At 35.5% G+C, this 17,174-nt stretch overlaps 1 protein-coding gene across 1 annotated transcript in view; it reads right to left on the bottom strand.

Moving 5' to 3' along the window:
• Positions 1–12,418: 12,418 nt before the first annotated feature.
• DAZ1 (deleted in azoospermia 1) overlaps positions 12,419–17,174 on the bottom strand; it is a 60,876-nt gene continuing 56,120 nt past the window's right edge. Inside the window, exon 28 of the mRNA XM_077989811.1 lies at positions 12,419–13,390. The gene's annotated coding sequence lies outside the window, so the exon portion shown is untranslated. The remainder of the gene's footprint in view (positions 13,391–17,174) is intronic.

Genomic DNA, 17,174 nt, shown 5'->3' with positions numbered 1-17,174 from the left:
TAACAAACTGGGCTACAGTCCTACATCTTGTTCCAAGTCCTCAGGTACATATTCTGTAACCATGTGTCAATACTTTTGTTTTAGTCTCTGCCATTTTACAAATATGGCTGTCTTCTTCTGCTAAGTCGGTTCATGGGTGAGGGCCACAAAATCTGATAAACCAGTTTTTCAATCTGCATGGTCCCAGCTGATCCATCAAAAGCAGGGTTTACAAAATATCTTAAACACTGACTTTGAGAGCAGTTTAGGGAAGGTCAAAATCTTGTAGCCTCCAGCTACCTGACACCTAATTCGTGGTCCCTAACCTTGTGGCTAGCTTCTTGTTCTGGTTTCCAGGCAAGAGGAAAGTATATTGTGTGAAGAAGCTGTTATCTTCATTTTAGACTGTAGACTGTAAATCAGGCTCCTCCTAAAGTTGGTTCAGCCTAAGCCCAGCAATGGGCAAAGGGGTGGGAAATGAAATAGATTTGTTTAGGTCAATTCTCTTTCACTGTCCCTATCACATTTTTGCAATGAAATATTCAAAACCGGACTATCATTGCTCTGAAAATACCTTGGACACTCGCGGTTAAGTCATAAAATAGGTTGGTTTTATCTGTGAGGTTACATTTTGTAAAGTTCAAAAGCCAAAAGTTTTAACTGCCTGGCATAGCTAAAGTCAAGTAATATGAAATTTTAAAATAATTTTCTTAAAATGTGTTCAGCCTAATTAAAAGTATATATTCAAGTTACTGATATATTTTTAAATGTTGCTCAGGAAAAAAAGGCTCTCTTCTTCTCAGTCGACTGAATTATTTTTGTCCATTTTTTGTCTTACCAATCTTAATGCATACCTGAGAGGTCCTAAGGTAACTTTGAATAGCATGGGACTCCTGGGGAAAAACAGAGTAGGTGCCAAAGTCCCTGTATGGGGAAGCATACACACATACACAAAACAAAACACCCGTGTTTTCCTTGTGAAAGCCCCCAACTTGAAAGCAAATAGTTCCCTTTCAAAGCTAAAGACTCTGTACTCTTATGTATTATATACCCTTGTGAGTCTTGGGGATATCAAGTTCCTTCACATTATAAGAGAGATTTGATGTGTAATAACTAGGTAGAAAATTCACTGTATGAAATGGCTAATAGTAGATATAAATCAGAGAAGCATGCTCTTGTCTACCTAAAACATAGAGAAACATCCTCACCACTCCTGCCACTAGAAACAAGACTCCCCAGGGGGCTAATTGCTTTCAACTGTGTCTGCTTATTAGACCCTAAAAATGAATACTAATAACCTGTTCCTCCAAGGGCTACAACCTGAAGCCAGTAATCCAATTAAAAAGCTGGCAAATAAAAAAACTCTGAATCTTCTGTTTGAGTTGCTATATATGTGATGTGTGTAATATCTATAAAAACAAGCTCTAATTGTCTTAAAGAAAAGAAAGCATTTAAACATTTTTTAGTCCATGTGAGTTTAAGAAATGTAGACTTAAGGATTACTGGTAAAATGTAAGTGTCGTCAAAATGAAAATAGGTTGTCTACATCATACAACTTAAACACTAGGTTTGCTAAATGTTCCAAGGTTGTTTCCTGCCTTCTTTTCAGGTTGGTAAAACCTGGGATATATGACTATAGATGCTGAAAACTCACACTTTATCTGCACTTCTGTCTGGGCTCTAGAATCCACACCTTGTATATAAGTAAAATCATGTATTAACTAGGGATTTCACCAAAAATGAAAGTTGCTAAACGTCAACAGTGAACATTAACTAAACTCAATGTTATTGTATGGTCTTTTTATAACTTAAGAATTGAAATAAAAGCACTCCAATGAGTTCTTAAGAAACTAATCTGCCCTATAGTAAAAGAGTGTTAAAAGGTTTGTAAATATTTCACTCCATGGTCAAATTGGTTGAGATTAAGTGAAATGACCTATAAGGTTTCATTTAAACAAATTGGGGTTAACATTAACAAACTAATACAAGGGTTAAATTTGGCTTTGAAGAGACTGGCGTAGCCAAATGACATGTCATGTCATGTCATGTCATAATAAAAACTAATGAATGGTTTTTGCCTTTTGAGCCATCATTTTGGCAAAACAAGTAATTTATGGCAATCTGGATTTCTATTTCATAAAATCCAGAGTTCTAAACCTCTAACATTTAACAGCCATCCTAAAAGCATAACTCAAGTTTCAAAATTGTCCTTCCTAATGCCTGGCTTTCTGGGTGGTTTAGAGGGCTTCTGAAACATTCAGAAAAAACACATATACAGGACATATTTAGTAATAAGAGATAGGTAAAATGATGTCCAATTTTCTTTAAGTTATATTTTGGTGAATAATACTTATAGATGTTCCAAAATCGTAAAGGATTTCTAAAACTCTAATGTCTAAGTGTATGCTATCAATCATAATTAAGGGTAAAGTTATTGTAAACCACAGAGAAAAATAAACTTACTTGTCAGTCATGTTTTTAGCTGTAACTATCCTGGAAATTTCATCATTTGCAGACAATTGTCTTGCTTTTTTTCTTCTGAAAAGATGGTTTGTAATCATGCTATATTAAGGACTTTAATGGGTGTTCTCAAATGCAGGTTTTTTAAAGCTTTGACGATTGTAATGTTGGGATAAAGAATGTACTGAACTGATAAAGAACTGACATGTTCACAGATTTCAAGCAAAAGAATGTCTTGTGTTAATATTTGAATTTGTATACTTAAAACTATAACTCAAATTCTAAAATAATGTTGGAGTCCGAATGCTATTCCTAGGAGTTTAGTTTTTCAATAATGATAAAACATTTCCAAAAATAATTCCACATATCATCAGCATGAACCAGCTCAGGGGGCAATAGTACAAACTTTTCCCTCAGACCTTTTGCAATGGCCGTCCCCACTATCTGCAATGCTCTTCCCCAAGGTATCAGTATGATTTCCTACTTGACCTCTTTCAAGTCTTTGCTTATTTATAACTTTCTGAGTAAGGCTTGCTGCGACCATTCTATTTAAAATGGAAATCCCACTCTGCTGAAGCCATCTGGATCTCCCTTGCCACCTTGCTCTGGTACTACTTCCTAACCTTCCATATGTGTCACTCCTTATTCTCCTTATCGTCTTTTTCCTTGACTAGAACACAAGCACTACAAGGGCAAACATTTTTGTATGCTTTGTTTCCTGATGCTTCTGTCTTAAACAATGTCTAGTGTAGTAGATGCCAAACAAATGCTTGTTGAATTAATTGGACAGAGTTGAACAGAGAATGGAAGGTGGGAAGACTCCCTCGTCACACAACTCTGGTGGCACCCTTCACATAGTAGTTCATGTGATGGCATCTCCTGGAATTGTGTAACTGCACAGGCTTCACAGCTGTGTGGCAACCCCAACAGCAACTATGGAAGTACTTTGTCAAAGAGTATGAATTATTAAATAAAAATATTTTTTCTAGTAATGAAAAATATATAAAAAAAGGAAAACAATCATCTCAAATTCTCCAACCTAGTAATAATACCTTCATCAATATTTGCTGAACATCCTTTTAGACACTTCTGTACTGATATGTACACATACCAATCTTCATTTTTCATGTGACATCATACCATAAATGCCATATTAATATCTGCTTTTGTTTTTACCCAATAGTATATTACAATTGGCTCTCTGTGTCAGTAAATACAAATCTGTATCATCTCTGTATAACAGGGGTCTGCAAATTAAGGCTCATATGCTAAATTCACCTGGGTTTGTATTTTTTTGTAAATAAAAAATTTTGTAAACAATAAGATTTTTTTGTAAATAAAATTTTATTGGAAGACTACCATGCTGATTCCTTTATGTACTATGTATGGCCATTTCTGTGCTACAATAGCAGAATTGATTATTTCTTACAGAAACCATATGGCCCACGAATCTACAATACTTACTATTCTTTTCCAGAAAAGTCTGTCAGCCCTGCTTCATAGCTGAGTATTAAATGGTATCAAAATACTCTATTTGAATTATTCCTCTATTAGAAAATATTTAGCTTGTTCCAATTTTTGTAGATGAATGCGTGGTATACACATCTTTCTACTCATGTCCAGTATATCACCTTAAGATAACTTCCTAGGAGTGGACTGGCAGGGCCAGACATGAACTCTATAAAGATTATTGATACACGTGATTAAAACGCCCACAACATGGAACCTTCATCTATCTCTGTGCTTTTGTATTTTCTTTGTGTATTTCAGTTTTGTTTAGTTGGCTCGAGTAAAATTACTTCCTTTTGGAAAAGTTCAGCTTGTATGAACTCAACTAAGGGTATCAGGAATTTCCACCCACAATCCAGCTAGGAGTTTGCTAGAGGCCAGGAGAGCTCCTGTCCGGGCAGCTCCAAAGAGGCCAGGGGTCTGGTGAGGAATGGAGAAGAGCAAGGTTGAAAACTTACAAGAGAGCAGCCAGGGACTGATGCAGGATCCTTTGACCCTGCCAAAATAACTGAACTCTGGCCCACTTCTGTCCTTTTGACCCCCATCAAGTTACTGAGAGTTTAGCCATCCATGCTCCACACAACTGTAGTTTTTCTTCTTCTGTGCACCTGCAGCTCTGTCTCATTAGATTGCTCTGAATTTTGTTATTTATTATCTAGGAAAGAAACACAACCAACTTTTTGCCTATTTCCCAATTGTTATAGCTGGTAGAAATAATCAGCATAAAATAAAACTGACAACAGATGCATATCACATATGGCAACATTGCTATTAATTAAAAATGGAAAGAAGACTTGCATCCTTTTAATAAAATTTGTTCAAATTTTATTTTTTGTTTTTATTTTTTATTTCAATAGCTTTAGGGGTATACGTGGTTTTCTGTTATATGGATGAATTGTATAGTGGTGAAGTCTGAAGTTTTAGTGCACCCATCACCTGAGTGGTGTATATTGTGCACAATATGTAGATTTTTAGCTCTCATGCCTCATGCACCTTCTCCTCGTCTTGATTCTCTGATGTCCATTGTATAACTCTGAATGCCTTTGTGTTCTTATAGGTTAGCTCTCACTTATAACTGAGAACACATGGTTTTTGGATCTCCATTCTTAAGTTACTTCATTTAGAATAATGGCATCCAGTTCTATCCAAGTTGCTGCAAAAGACATTTTCTTGGCAACATTTAGACTTGCAAAATTTGATGTCAGGGAGTTTTGGATTTGGAAAACAAAAGTAAAAATTGCAGTGGCTGAAACTAAATAGAGAAAATTTAATGTGACACAAAAAACTGATCTATGAATATAATTTGTGTAAAAATAATGAAAATAAGGACAGAATGGCAGTGAAAAGAAATTTCAACGAAATAAAAATAATAATAGTAAACATGGAAACTGGCTTTGCTGCATGGCACAGAATACAATCAAGGGATTAAATCGGCTTGATACTGTGCTGGAAAATATTTTCTTGACGAAAAGTTACCTATGTTGGGGATGAAAGGTCTTTAAACCAAGAGCTAGACAAATAACTTTCTACTCATTATTAGACTTTTCTTATTAGTCAATTTTTCACAAGAATGTTGGGGTCTCTGAAATCACTAAAGCCCCAGTAGAAAGGAAAATGGAATCTCCTATCAGTTGCTGTATGCAGAACCTTTTTTGTAAGCAAGTGGTAGCCAATATTAACACTTCTCACACTGACCTTACCAATTCTTAGGATATTAAAAAAATTCTGCACAGAAATTAAGTATTATGTACTTATTTCTAACAATTCCAAGGAGGTAAACATTATTGTACAATTTCAAAGTCTTTTTATAGTGTATGTTTAATAGCAAATAAGAGAATATTTTACAATTTGATTACATAATTTTACATATGAGTTTTGTTGGATTTGTAGGCAATATTATTTTTTACTCATCTACTATATTTCTTTAATAGGCTTCTGGTGAGGATTTTATAATGTGACACTGGTTTGTCTTATTTTTATTAGAATATGCTTTTTATTGAAGATTTCCTATATCAAAGAAACAAACAAAGGAGAAAAATAAAATACAAAAATTAGAAATCAGCCTCAGCCTCTATCGAGTGCAGTCACCAATGTGCCAATTCCAGAGGCAAAGTTTTTTTATTTTTATTTTTATGACTCATGTGGTGACTTCATTTAAAGACACTGTTCCCAAAGCTGAATTATGTATGAAAGCAAATACAGGAGACAGGAAGCAGGGAAGGAAAAGAGTAAAATCAAGCAAGCAACATCTCAAATACCATGAATGATCCTGTTATTTTTTCCCCCTCATCAGGACTGACTCAAGGCCAGGTCTGCAAAATACAGAGAAAGACCAATTAAAAACTAAACTATCTGAAATGACTGTGGTCACACAGGTGAAACTTTGTTTTCTTAAGAGCAAAAAGAAACTTGTCAGCTTCTTGAGGGCAGAAATATTGTTATAGCATCTCTATATTGCCAATACTTATTCCCACTCATATATGGGAGCCAAAATAGTTGACCTCATGGAGGTAAAGTGTAGAACAGTAGTTAACAGAGGCTATAGAGAGTGAATGTTGGGGTTGGGGAATGGGAATTAAGGGAGGTTGTTTACTGGATACAAAAATATAGTTAGAAGGCATAAGTTCTAGTGTTTGACAGCACAGAAGGGTGACTATAGTTAACAATAATTTATTGTGTCATTCCAAATAGGTAGAAAATTAGGAATGCTCCTGCCACAAACAAATGGTAAGTGTTTGAGGTAATGGATGTCCCAATTACCCTGTTTTGATCACTACACATTGTATGGAAGTATCAAATTGTCACACATATCCCATAAATATGTATAATTATTATGTATTAGTAAAAATAATTCTGTATTTTGATTTGGAAAGTCTGCTATCTATGAGATAATATAAAAAGCAATAGCCCAGATGTAAAGTCTCAGTTTCTTATTTATCTGAATCCCAGGGTGTGTAAATTTAACAAAATCACACCTAAAACCTAGACATGTCTAGCACTTCAAGGGAGTTGATGAAGACCAAATGAAATTATCTATGTGAAGTAGCTCTGAAAACCCTAAAATCCTATACAAATATTAGGGAGTATGCATGTGATGAGAAGAATGGGATGTGAAATCCTGCCTTGCCACTTCCAGCATTTTACGAATGAAAAACAGATATTGTGCTTAGGGAATGCTGGCCTATGTACAATTATTTCACTCATTTATTGTTCTACTCATTCAAAGTTCAAAAAAAGGGAACTATTCTAGAAAATATCCCAAAGAGCCTAGCATAATGGGCTGCTTCCTACTACCAAAGAAGGCATGTAAAAGACTGCATTTCAGGATGTAGTCATTCACCAAACCATGGCTGCTCTGTAAACAGACAACATATGAAGTTCTATTTACTGAAATGTAAAGGCTAGAGAAAACTTTGGTGGGTTTGAGTGGGAGGCAGGTGGGTAGATTGGTGGATGGGAAGCTAACTGTATTGATGTGATGCCCAATTTAATGTCATACTAACATTGTAAAGTAGATATTAGTATCATTGTTTTACAAAGGAGGAAACTGAGGCTCAGTGAGAAGCTCATCTAGGCTTACTCAGGAAGAATTTGGGGCTGGAATTTAAGGTTCACTCTTTTTTATGACATTCTAGTACCAAAGTGTTCGGAGGCATTTAAGAATGTTCATAGTAGCATAGTTTGTAACAGCAATTAACCAACCAACACAATTTAAACAATTAAAATTAAAAAAAAAAATCCAATTGTCCCCCAGCAAGGGAAATAATAAACCACAAAATATTCAACTGATATAACTAAAAAGTAGTGAAAATAAACGCAATCTCCCAGTCAACACAGATGAGTCTAGCAATGTGCCAAAAAAAAAAAAAAAAGTTTCAGTGTCATGTTCTCTTAAAGTTCAAAATCATGTGAAAAGAAATCTTTTAAACAGCAGATAATTAAACCAAAATTCAATTTAGTGGTTTCTTCTTGGGGAGGAAGAGGTTGTGATCAGGGAGCGAACATTTTTTAATTAATGAAATGTCCTATTTCTCAAGCTAACTTGGGTATTTATTATTCTTTAAATAATTATTTTTATACTTTTGAGTGAATTAAATGTGAAATTTTAAAACGCAAACACACATACAAAAAATAATATGGATATCAAATGCCTAAGGCTGTCTCTGTAACTTGATCTCAACATGTTTTTTGATATTGATTTATTATCATTCTTGCTTAACGATGTAAGAGGTATTAGTTAATTCCACAGCAGGGAAAGGAACAATGACAGACCAAACTTTTCTAAAAACCATGGATAATACCATTTGTAAAGTTGGTCAAGTGGGTCAAAGACATAGTTCTTCACTCCAGGAGGCAAGCACAACGTCTCTGTCTCCACCATATCCACTCTGCCCCTTCCCGCTCGAGCCTAGTCCCTCACCCTTGGCTTCCCTGCTCTTGGCCCTGGAATCCAGCTTTACCTCTGTAGTCACTCCCTCCTGTCACTGATTTCTGGCCACAAGTCTTGGTTTTCAAACCTTTTATGCAACCTATTTCAGCCCATTCATGAGTCACCCTTGCCCGTGGAAAGCTGACATTCCCAGGCACAGGCTTGACAGGGAAAGATGAATTTGGTGAATTAAGCCAATGAAATCCTTTATGAAAGTCGTAATGGACCTGACAGGGCTGTTTCTACCCTAAATCCAGGGGTATTTTGAGATGATATAATGAGAGCTCCCCAACTGAGGCCATATTTCTCAGAGTATGTGTTACAATCATCAGAATCACCTGGGGCACATGTTAAAAATACAGATTACTGGATCCATCCAGGGCATTAGAATAGGAGCATCTGCGAATGGGGCCTAGGATTTGGTCTCTCTGTAACACACTCCTGATGATAGTTCTGATGCTCTTTGATTTCCCTGTAAAATTGGTATCAGTGAAGTAACCTGCCCTATCAAGTATTGGGTTGATCTAATCATGGACACAACATTGGATGGTGAGCATATGGGTTTGTCAATGGAAGACGTATCACCAACAAGAATGATGAGCAGCAACCCAGTCATGTTTGGGGGGGTCGGGGGGTGGGAAGTGCAGGTCACGCTTTTCTCGTATAGCAGGTTTACTGCTTAAACCCTGTTGAGATTTTACTCACACAGTGATGCTGTTCCAACAGTAGGTAGGGTATCAAGAGAAAATGTCCTCTGCCTTTTAAATTACCTCTCTCCATTCTTATTGGCCCAGTCAGATTTATGGAGTGTGTGGAGGTGGTGGGAAGACTCAACAAAATTATTAAACAAATGTAGAAGGGCAGAGGGGACATGTCCACTTCAACACCGGGCCTGGCTGTATCAGTATCAACTACCTTTCTTCTATAGTAAAGTTTCATTTAAGATTGAGCCAGAATGGAGTGTCTCTATCCATTTTATTTTGGGCAAAGATAATAGATGTGATTAGAACCTTATTTTTGCTAGCTCTCTGTATAGAAAGCTAATTAAGGATTATAAAACCTCCAACTTTCCAAAGTGCTTAAAATGTTACTATTGCTTCAAATTTATAAAGAGCATTCATGACCTCAATATCCCAGTCATGCACGCATTTGTTCTATTGTTAAAGACCCAGTGAACTGGTATCTGGAAATTTTATGTGGATAAATGCACATTCCTGGCGTGCAGCATTAACAAGGGTGCACATAAGATAAAAAGCCTTGTCTTGGGAAAATGAACTGCAGACTTAACTAGAAAACTGTTTCAGACCAGTTAAAAATGTAAAATATAGCTACCGTAGAGTTTAATTGTACAGCGGTAGTTTCAATTTCTGTATCGAGACAATTTTTTTTTTTTTTTTGCATTTTCTTGGGATTGGACCACAGCTACAGCCATATTGGACAGATGTTTTTAACTATAAATGCAATGTTGAATTACCTATTATTTCTTTGCTATGCAGATTGGATATTTTGCATGAGCATTTAAAAACACCTGTTTATAGTTTCAACTACTTATGTCTATTGTTTTCTACTACAAAATGTACTGCCTACAGATGGAAAATTCTGTCTTTGATGACTGGTAAGGAACTGCTCACAACAATCAGTTACATACAGAGACATACTACACATATTGGGAAGGAACAGATTAGTTATCAAAACAAGTACAGGAACAATCCTCATCTAGGGATTCCAAATGATCATACTCAATAGCTGGCCCATTCGCAAGACTTGGTCAATGGAAAATACTGCTCCTTTTCTCTCCCGTATGTTTCCCCACATTCTGTATTGCCATCTTTGTGAAAGCAGAATGGTATGCTGCCTTATTGTTGCTGCTCCTTTTTAACCTCAACTGACAGCAATGAAAGCAGGCAAGGCGATTAAGCAATGTGGCAGCCCATTTTTATCAGTTTACTTTTAAAGCCAAGAACATTGTAGTGAAGGATTAGAGGTGCTTTATAACGAGAGGGAAGTGCTGTGGAGTATTTAAGAGTCAATTACTTCCTTACAAGACAGGTACTATCAATTTTGAAGTTGTTTCCAATTAAAGGTAATCTGATTTTAGAAAAACAAAAAAACAATATGCAGAATACACTTACGGAGGTGACCAACATTTTTAGAGTTCTTTGATTTTGCCATAACTTGAGCTTTTTAAAAAAAGTGCAGAACTGTATATTTCAATTCCAAAGATTTGATTTTGTGTTGATAATACAAAACTACAAACATGCTTGAAGTAACAAGCTGGTATACAAAGCAACTATCTATATGTAGTTTAGTTTTGGGATCTGAAAATGCTATATGCAGCTTGATCAGCTAGAACCAAATATTCTGGATAATGGTTAGTGTACATGTACCCACAGATATATGCATATGCAGACACACATATGTATACACATATTCACATAAAAGAATTACTAATTTTTAGCCTACTATTGGACACTAAACATCACAATTTAATCTTTGGTGATGCCAAAAGCACTGTTTGGTATCCTGTAGATCCTTGGAGTCAACTTTATAGTTATGAATCAGTAAGCTTACTAACTAATGAAATACAAGAGGGTCAGGAATTTCCTCTCCACTGTACTCAAGCTTATACAACTGAGTACTAGAGCTAGTACTAGAGCTGAGTACTAGAGCTAGAAGAGGTGGTATTGACTTTTTTTATTGTATCCACAGGAAGTACATGCAATATAAAAAATTTAAGCTCTATTAGGCAACTACAATACCCCAAAATAAATGATCTACAGACTAGGCCCAAAGTGTACAATAGACAAAATGTTTCATAGCGTCCAAAATGTGAGGGACCTTAGCCGTGAGATAGCAGAGTCAGATGTGTTCACCAGCATTGACTCCACACTGCTGTTGATGCTCCTCTTAAATTTCTTTGTACCTACATTTTCTTGTATGGGTTAGCTCTTGCCACATTAGTAAAATGAACTTTATACTTCTGCATTTTAAGAATCTAAACCTTGTTACACGAATCTAAACCCTGTTACACAGTTCCCACCCAACTCCCAACCATTTTAGATTACATCAGAAAGCCAAACACACTTTTGAAGAAAAAAAGTTTTTATTCATTTATGTAAAAATAATATCAGCAAAAGGTAGTAGAAACAGATTTCTAAGTTTAGAATTAATTTTCCATTTTGAAAGGTTCAGGACTGTATCTCTTTTACGTTACTATTTTAAATACTTCAACAAAGACAAAAATTTATTCTCTTACTTCTTAAGGACATATCGGAATAATTAGAATTAGTTCTTTAGAATACAGGTATCGTTTATAGAAATCTGGAGATTTAATCACAGAATGATGTGTCAGAATCTTAAAGCACTAAAATAACTACAGATAATTTTTTAACAGACAAATTCCTGGTGCTTTCAGTTTCTGAGGTGTAATAAAGCCCTCTTGGGAATTCTAAAGTTAAAAGACTTTTTCCTTCGGATTCAGAACAAAAATTCTGAGAAATCATAGACCCCAGTGGACATTAGTAATGTCGCCCATAGTAATTACATTAAGTTAAAAGTCTCCACATTTTAGGGAAGAAGCCACTGAAAGAAGGGCCAGAAAGCCACTTTAAATTCATGTTCATGGCAGATCAAATTATACTGATTCAAATGTTTTCCTTAGAAAGGCATTATATATAACATTGCTACCATTCCAGGGCTTGGCCCTTGAACTGCTCTTATACCTAATTCCATTCTTTACATCATCAATTCTAAGAGCAAACCTCCTGAAAGACTAGTAAAAGAGGCTAGGAAAGACTGTGCATATAGCAAAAGAACTCTGGTGCTCTAGTTGTGTGTCACAATGTACAATGAGGACACCAGCTAATCTAGAAACAACGTTAACTTTAACTCTAGCAGATTCTTAAGATAAACTTACTAAACAACTTTAGTGGATTAGAAATATCAGAACTACCTATTTTGACTCTTCTGGACGTGTTTTATTTTACAAAAGGAAATATAACCGGCTAAAAAACAAAAATAAAGATCTACTTATAGTAAGTTAACTAATACTTCAATGTTTTTATATAAACAATTCCTTTCAGACACTCTGATTAACCTTTGAGTGACATAAAAAACGCTGCAGCATTAATACCAGTATTTTGCACAATTTGACACACAGCCATTAAGTTTGGCATTTTAAGAAAAATGAATAGTATTACAAAAAAGAATGGTAACTCATTGAGAAGGTTATATACCTAGTAAATAGTAAAGTTTAGTCTGTCTTCTATTCTTTAAAAAATTAGGCCCAGAATTTTAGTTACCCTAATTACCATCCCAATCAAATTTGATATGTATGTGTGGACTCTAGATAAAAGATACAATATTTTGAATAAACGTATGACTCACTGATTGGACTGTTTGCTTAAAATCTGCTTTACTGGGTTTAGATAAGAAGACTGTAATAAAGCTAACTATATATTGAGTTCCACTGATTAAAAATGTAGTTTTAAAAATTCTGCTTTTGTGGTAAATTTCTAGATAAATTATAAATGCAAAGCTCAATATTGTAAACACTGTACTGTTCACAGGTACTTTTGGAGAAGTGAAATGCTTGTGTTCAGACTACCAAAATTCTTACCCTTCAAATTAGGTTTTAAAAACTTTTTTTGAAAATCAGTACTTGCTTTTAAAAACTCTTAAAATGCAAGTTTCAATTTTTAAAAAATACTTGCAGATACATCTTAATGTTCTTTCAATCTCAATTATTTTTTACTTTCAATCATATTAAACACAGAACCAGGTTCTGAATAAACATCTAATGAAGAATAGTCTCAATGTAAAATAAAACTAGAGAGTCTACAACTTATGCAGAAAGTTTCAGTGTGATTTACCAAAATTCCGAATTTCGGTAACTGTGGAAAACTTTTAGCTTAATATTCAAAACCAGCAACTTCGCATGAAACTAGATAGCTGGGAGGATCAAAAAGATTTAAATACTGCCCAACTTCTTCTGAAGTGATGCACTCTTTTATCCTGGAAAAGACGGAAATAGTCCTTTTATTTTACCGAAAATTTCTGATGACTACTATGGATCTGAAAGTTGTCAAAATTTAAACTACTTGTTTAAGATTTGTTTAGGATTTAAACGTTATAAATAATCAGAAAAAAAGATGATTCTTTTCAAGGAGCATATTTGAACACTAGGATAACAAATGTACCAAGATGGCTAGTTTTATTACATAGTTTAGTTGAAAAAGAAATCGATAATAAAAAAATAATCCCAGTAAACTCATAAATAACAGGACTTAAAACTCAGTATCATTTCATGTACTTCTTAGTTAATAATTTTGCAGGAATGTCCCAAAGACAGCTGGTAGAAAATGTAATTGTAAAAAATACTGTTTACACTAACTGAACTGCACTTAATAGGAACCACAGCTTGAGAACAGCTCTCCAAACTGAAATGTCATGCTTTTAGGTTAAAATATGTAAGGTTTGGCATTTAAAGACATACCATTAACCTGTGAAGATATATCATTCTTGAGAAAGGAAGGTAAAAATGTAAAATACATGCAAAACTTTCTTTTCACTCTTATCTTGCCTACAGATGTGCAGAGAGAAGTGAGAGGCCTTAGAAGGAGGAATGGGAAAGAGTGAATGAGTAATAACATAATAGTATTTCCTTTCCTACAAAGCTAACTATGCCCTTTTTTAAGAACTTCCGTTTCATTTTCATATAAATAAAAGTGGCTTCTGAAAGTTATCTGTCAAAAGAGTGATATCCTATTTAGGTTAAAATCTAGAAAACTGGTCACTGACATGTATCTTCACAGGTCATGTAGGAAACAAGATTGTGAAGGGGCTAGAGAATTAAGACAATGAAGAATGAAATTAGCTATGGAAATTGTAAATACATTCAAAAATACCTCAGGCATTCTAATTCAGTGTAACAACATACAGTCAACCAGAATAGGTCTAGATGTCAGATAACTGCAGGATGCCAACTTTTGATTCCTCTCCCAAATGAGCAGAAAACTCTCTAAGTTTTAAAGGGAGTTTTTTGTCTAACACCAGGTTAGAATTCAAGTTTAAAAAAATATTTTCTGGGCTGCACACGGTGGCTCACGACTGTAATCCTAGCACTTAGGGAGGTTGAGGCAGGGAGATCACTTGAGTCCAGGAGTTCAAGACAAGCCAGAATAATATAGTAAGATTCTTTAAAAAAACAAAAATTCTTTTGACTGGGCACAGTGGCTCATGCCTGTAATCCCAGCACTTTGGGAGGCCAAGGAGGGCAGATCACAAGGTCAGAAGATCGAGACCATCTGGCTAACACGATGAAATCCTGTCTTTACTAAAAATACAAAAAGTTAACCAAAAAGCATGGTGGCGGGTGCCTGTAGTCCCAGCTACTTGGGAGGATGAGGCAGAGGAATGGCATGAACCTGAGAAGTGGAGCTGGCACTAAGCGGAGATCACCTCACCACACTCCAGCCTGGGTGACAGAGTAAGACTGTCTCAAAAAAAAAAAAAAAAAAAAAAAATCTTTTTAACTAGTCAAGTGTGGTAGTGCATGTCTGTAGTCCTAACTATTTGGGAGGCTGAGGTAGAAGGATCCCTTGAATGCAGGAGTTTTAGGTTGTAGTAAGCTGTGATTGTGACACTGCACTTCAGGCTAGATGACCAAATGAGGTCACCTCAAAAAAAAAACAAAAAACAAAAAAACACACACACACGACTATCTTCTGCTTTGCAAATCATTTAAGTACTACTGCAGACACCAATGTAATCATCAGGACTTTGGGTAAGATAAGCTGATGTACAATTCCAGTTCTTTCTTTTCTAAATTACACTATGTAGAACGAATCAACAAGAGAACAAATGTCAATTTTAAATATGTTTACTCTCTGTTGCAAAGATGTTAAGAACTTAATTCTGCTATTTGGCTCTATTCTTCTATATTATACAGGAGATCCATAATATAACCCTGTAAAAAGGCTTAGGCTTCATCTTATATACATTCACAGATGAAAAAACAAAGCTAGTTCTAAGACACAAAGTGATGGTTAAACATTTCCTTTTGAATGTAAAGTGTGTAGCCAGTTTTTACAAATCTGGCAGTTCCACTAAAAGTTAAATATGACTTAGCAATTCCATTCCCAAGTATATACACTAGAGAAATAAGAACATGCCCACACAATAACTTGTACATGAACGTTCACAGCATTATTTAAACAGCTAAAAAAAGGAAATAATCCAAATGTCTTTAGCAGATGAATGGATAAACAGAATGAGGTAATATCTATAAATAAAAAGAAATGAAGTTCTGATACGTGCTAGAAAATTGATGAACCTTAAAAGCATTATGCTGAGTGAAAAAATCCAGTCACTAAAGGCCACATTGTATGATTCCATATACATGAAATGTCCAGGACAGGAAAATCCTTAGAAAAAGAAAGTAAATTACTGGTTGCCTAGGGATACACAAGTTCTAAGAAAAAAGCAGGTGACTGCTAAGGTAGGGGAGTGATTTAAATATTCTAAAATTGTGGACATGGTTGCAAAACTGAATATATGAAAAGTTGCAAAACTGAATATATGAAAAAACAGTGAAGTGCACACTTTAAATACATAAATTGTATTACTAGTATTATTTCAATAAAACTATCATTTAAAAAAAGCCTTCCCTTTATTAACCATACTATTTCTCTCCCATTGGACTGTTAGTTCTTTTTCATATTTATAGACAAGTTCTTTTTCATATTTATAGACTTAGAACCACAGGGACCCAGAAACCTTTAGTCCTGTACCTTCTCATTTTACACTTGTAAAAACTGAAGCCTTAAGATTTATCTATCCAACATGGATAGAAAGTGGGATAAGAAATCAGATCTTTCTGGAATTCAACTAGTCACATTCTCTTCCACTTGACCAACTCTGAATCAACCTTTCTTTCTACTCAACTTTTTACTGCTTCACTTTACCCCTTTTCTCCCTTCACACTGTTCAGGTGTATCATCTGAATAAACCATTTCTTTTCTTCTCTTTAGTCCAATATGCATGTATTAAGTTCTACTTTTTTTTCTCTTTTTTTTCAGACAAGGTCTCCCACTGTTGCCCAGGCTGGCGTACAATAGCACGATCGTGGTTCAGTGCAGTCTAACTTCCCAGGCTCAAGTGATCCTCCTACTTTAGCCTCCTCTGGAGTAGCTGGGACTACAAACAGAAATGATCACAACTGGCTGATTTTTGTAGAGATATGGCTTTGCCACGTTACCCAGGGTGGTCTTGAACTCCTGAGCTGAAGCAATCCACCCACCTCAGCCCCCAAGTGTTGGAATTACAGGCATGAGCCACAACACCTGGCCAAGATCTGCTTTCTGTATCTAAAATTTTCTTTTACTATTTGGTCAAGGTAGTCAACTAACTCTCCTCTCTGGTAAACCCTTTCACAAATTTCTGCTGCAGGATCCTTCCCTAAATGTAACTACATTATATATCAAGGTTCGGCAGCAGAAAATATACTGCCAGGTAAAACCTATTCTGGTTTACTGGGTTACAATCATATGCCAACCATTCAATTAAATGCTCTAGACTGGGCGCAGTGGCTCACGCCTGTAATCCCAGCACTTTGGGAGGCAGAGGCGGGTGGATCACGAGGTCACGAGATCGAGACCATCCTGGCTAACACAGTGAAACCCCATCTCTACTAAAAATACAAAAAAATTAGCTGGGCATGGTGTCAGGCACCTGTAGTCCTAGCTACTCAGGTGGCTGAGGTAGGAGAATGGCATTAAGTAAACATAGGAGGTGGAGC

Source organism: Macaca mulatta, chromosome Y, assembly GCF_049350105.2.
Source record: "Macaca mulatta isolate MMU2019108-1 chromosome Y, T2T-MMU8v2.0, whole genome shotgun sequence".
Classification (NCBI taxonomy): domain Eukaryota; kingdom Metazoa; phylum Chordata; class Mammalia; order Primates; family Cercopithecidae; genus Macaca; species Macaca mulatta.
Note: the sequence above shows the minus strand (reverse complement) of the source record. Positions and strands in the feature narration are given on the sequence as shown.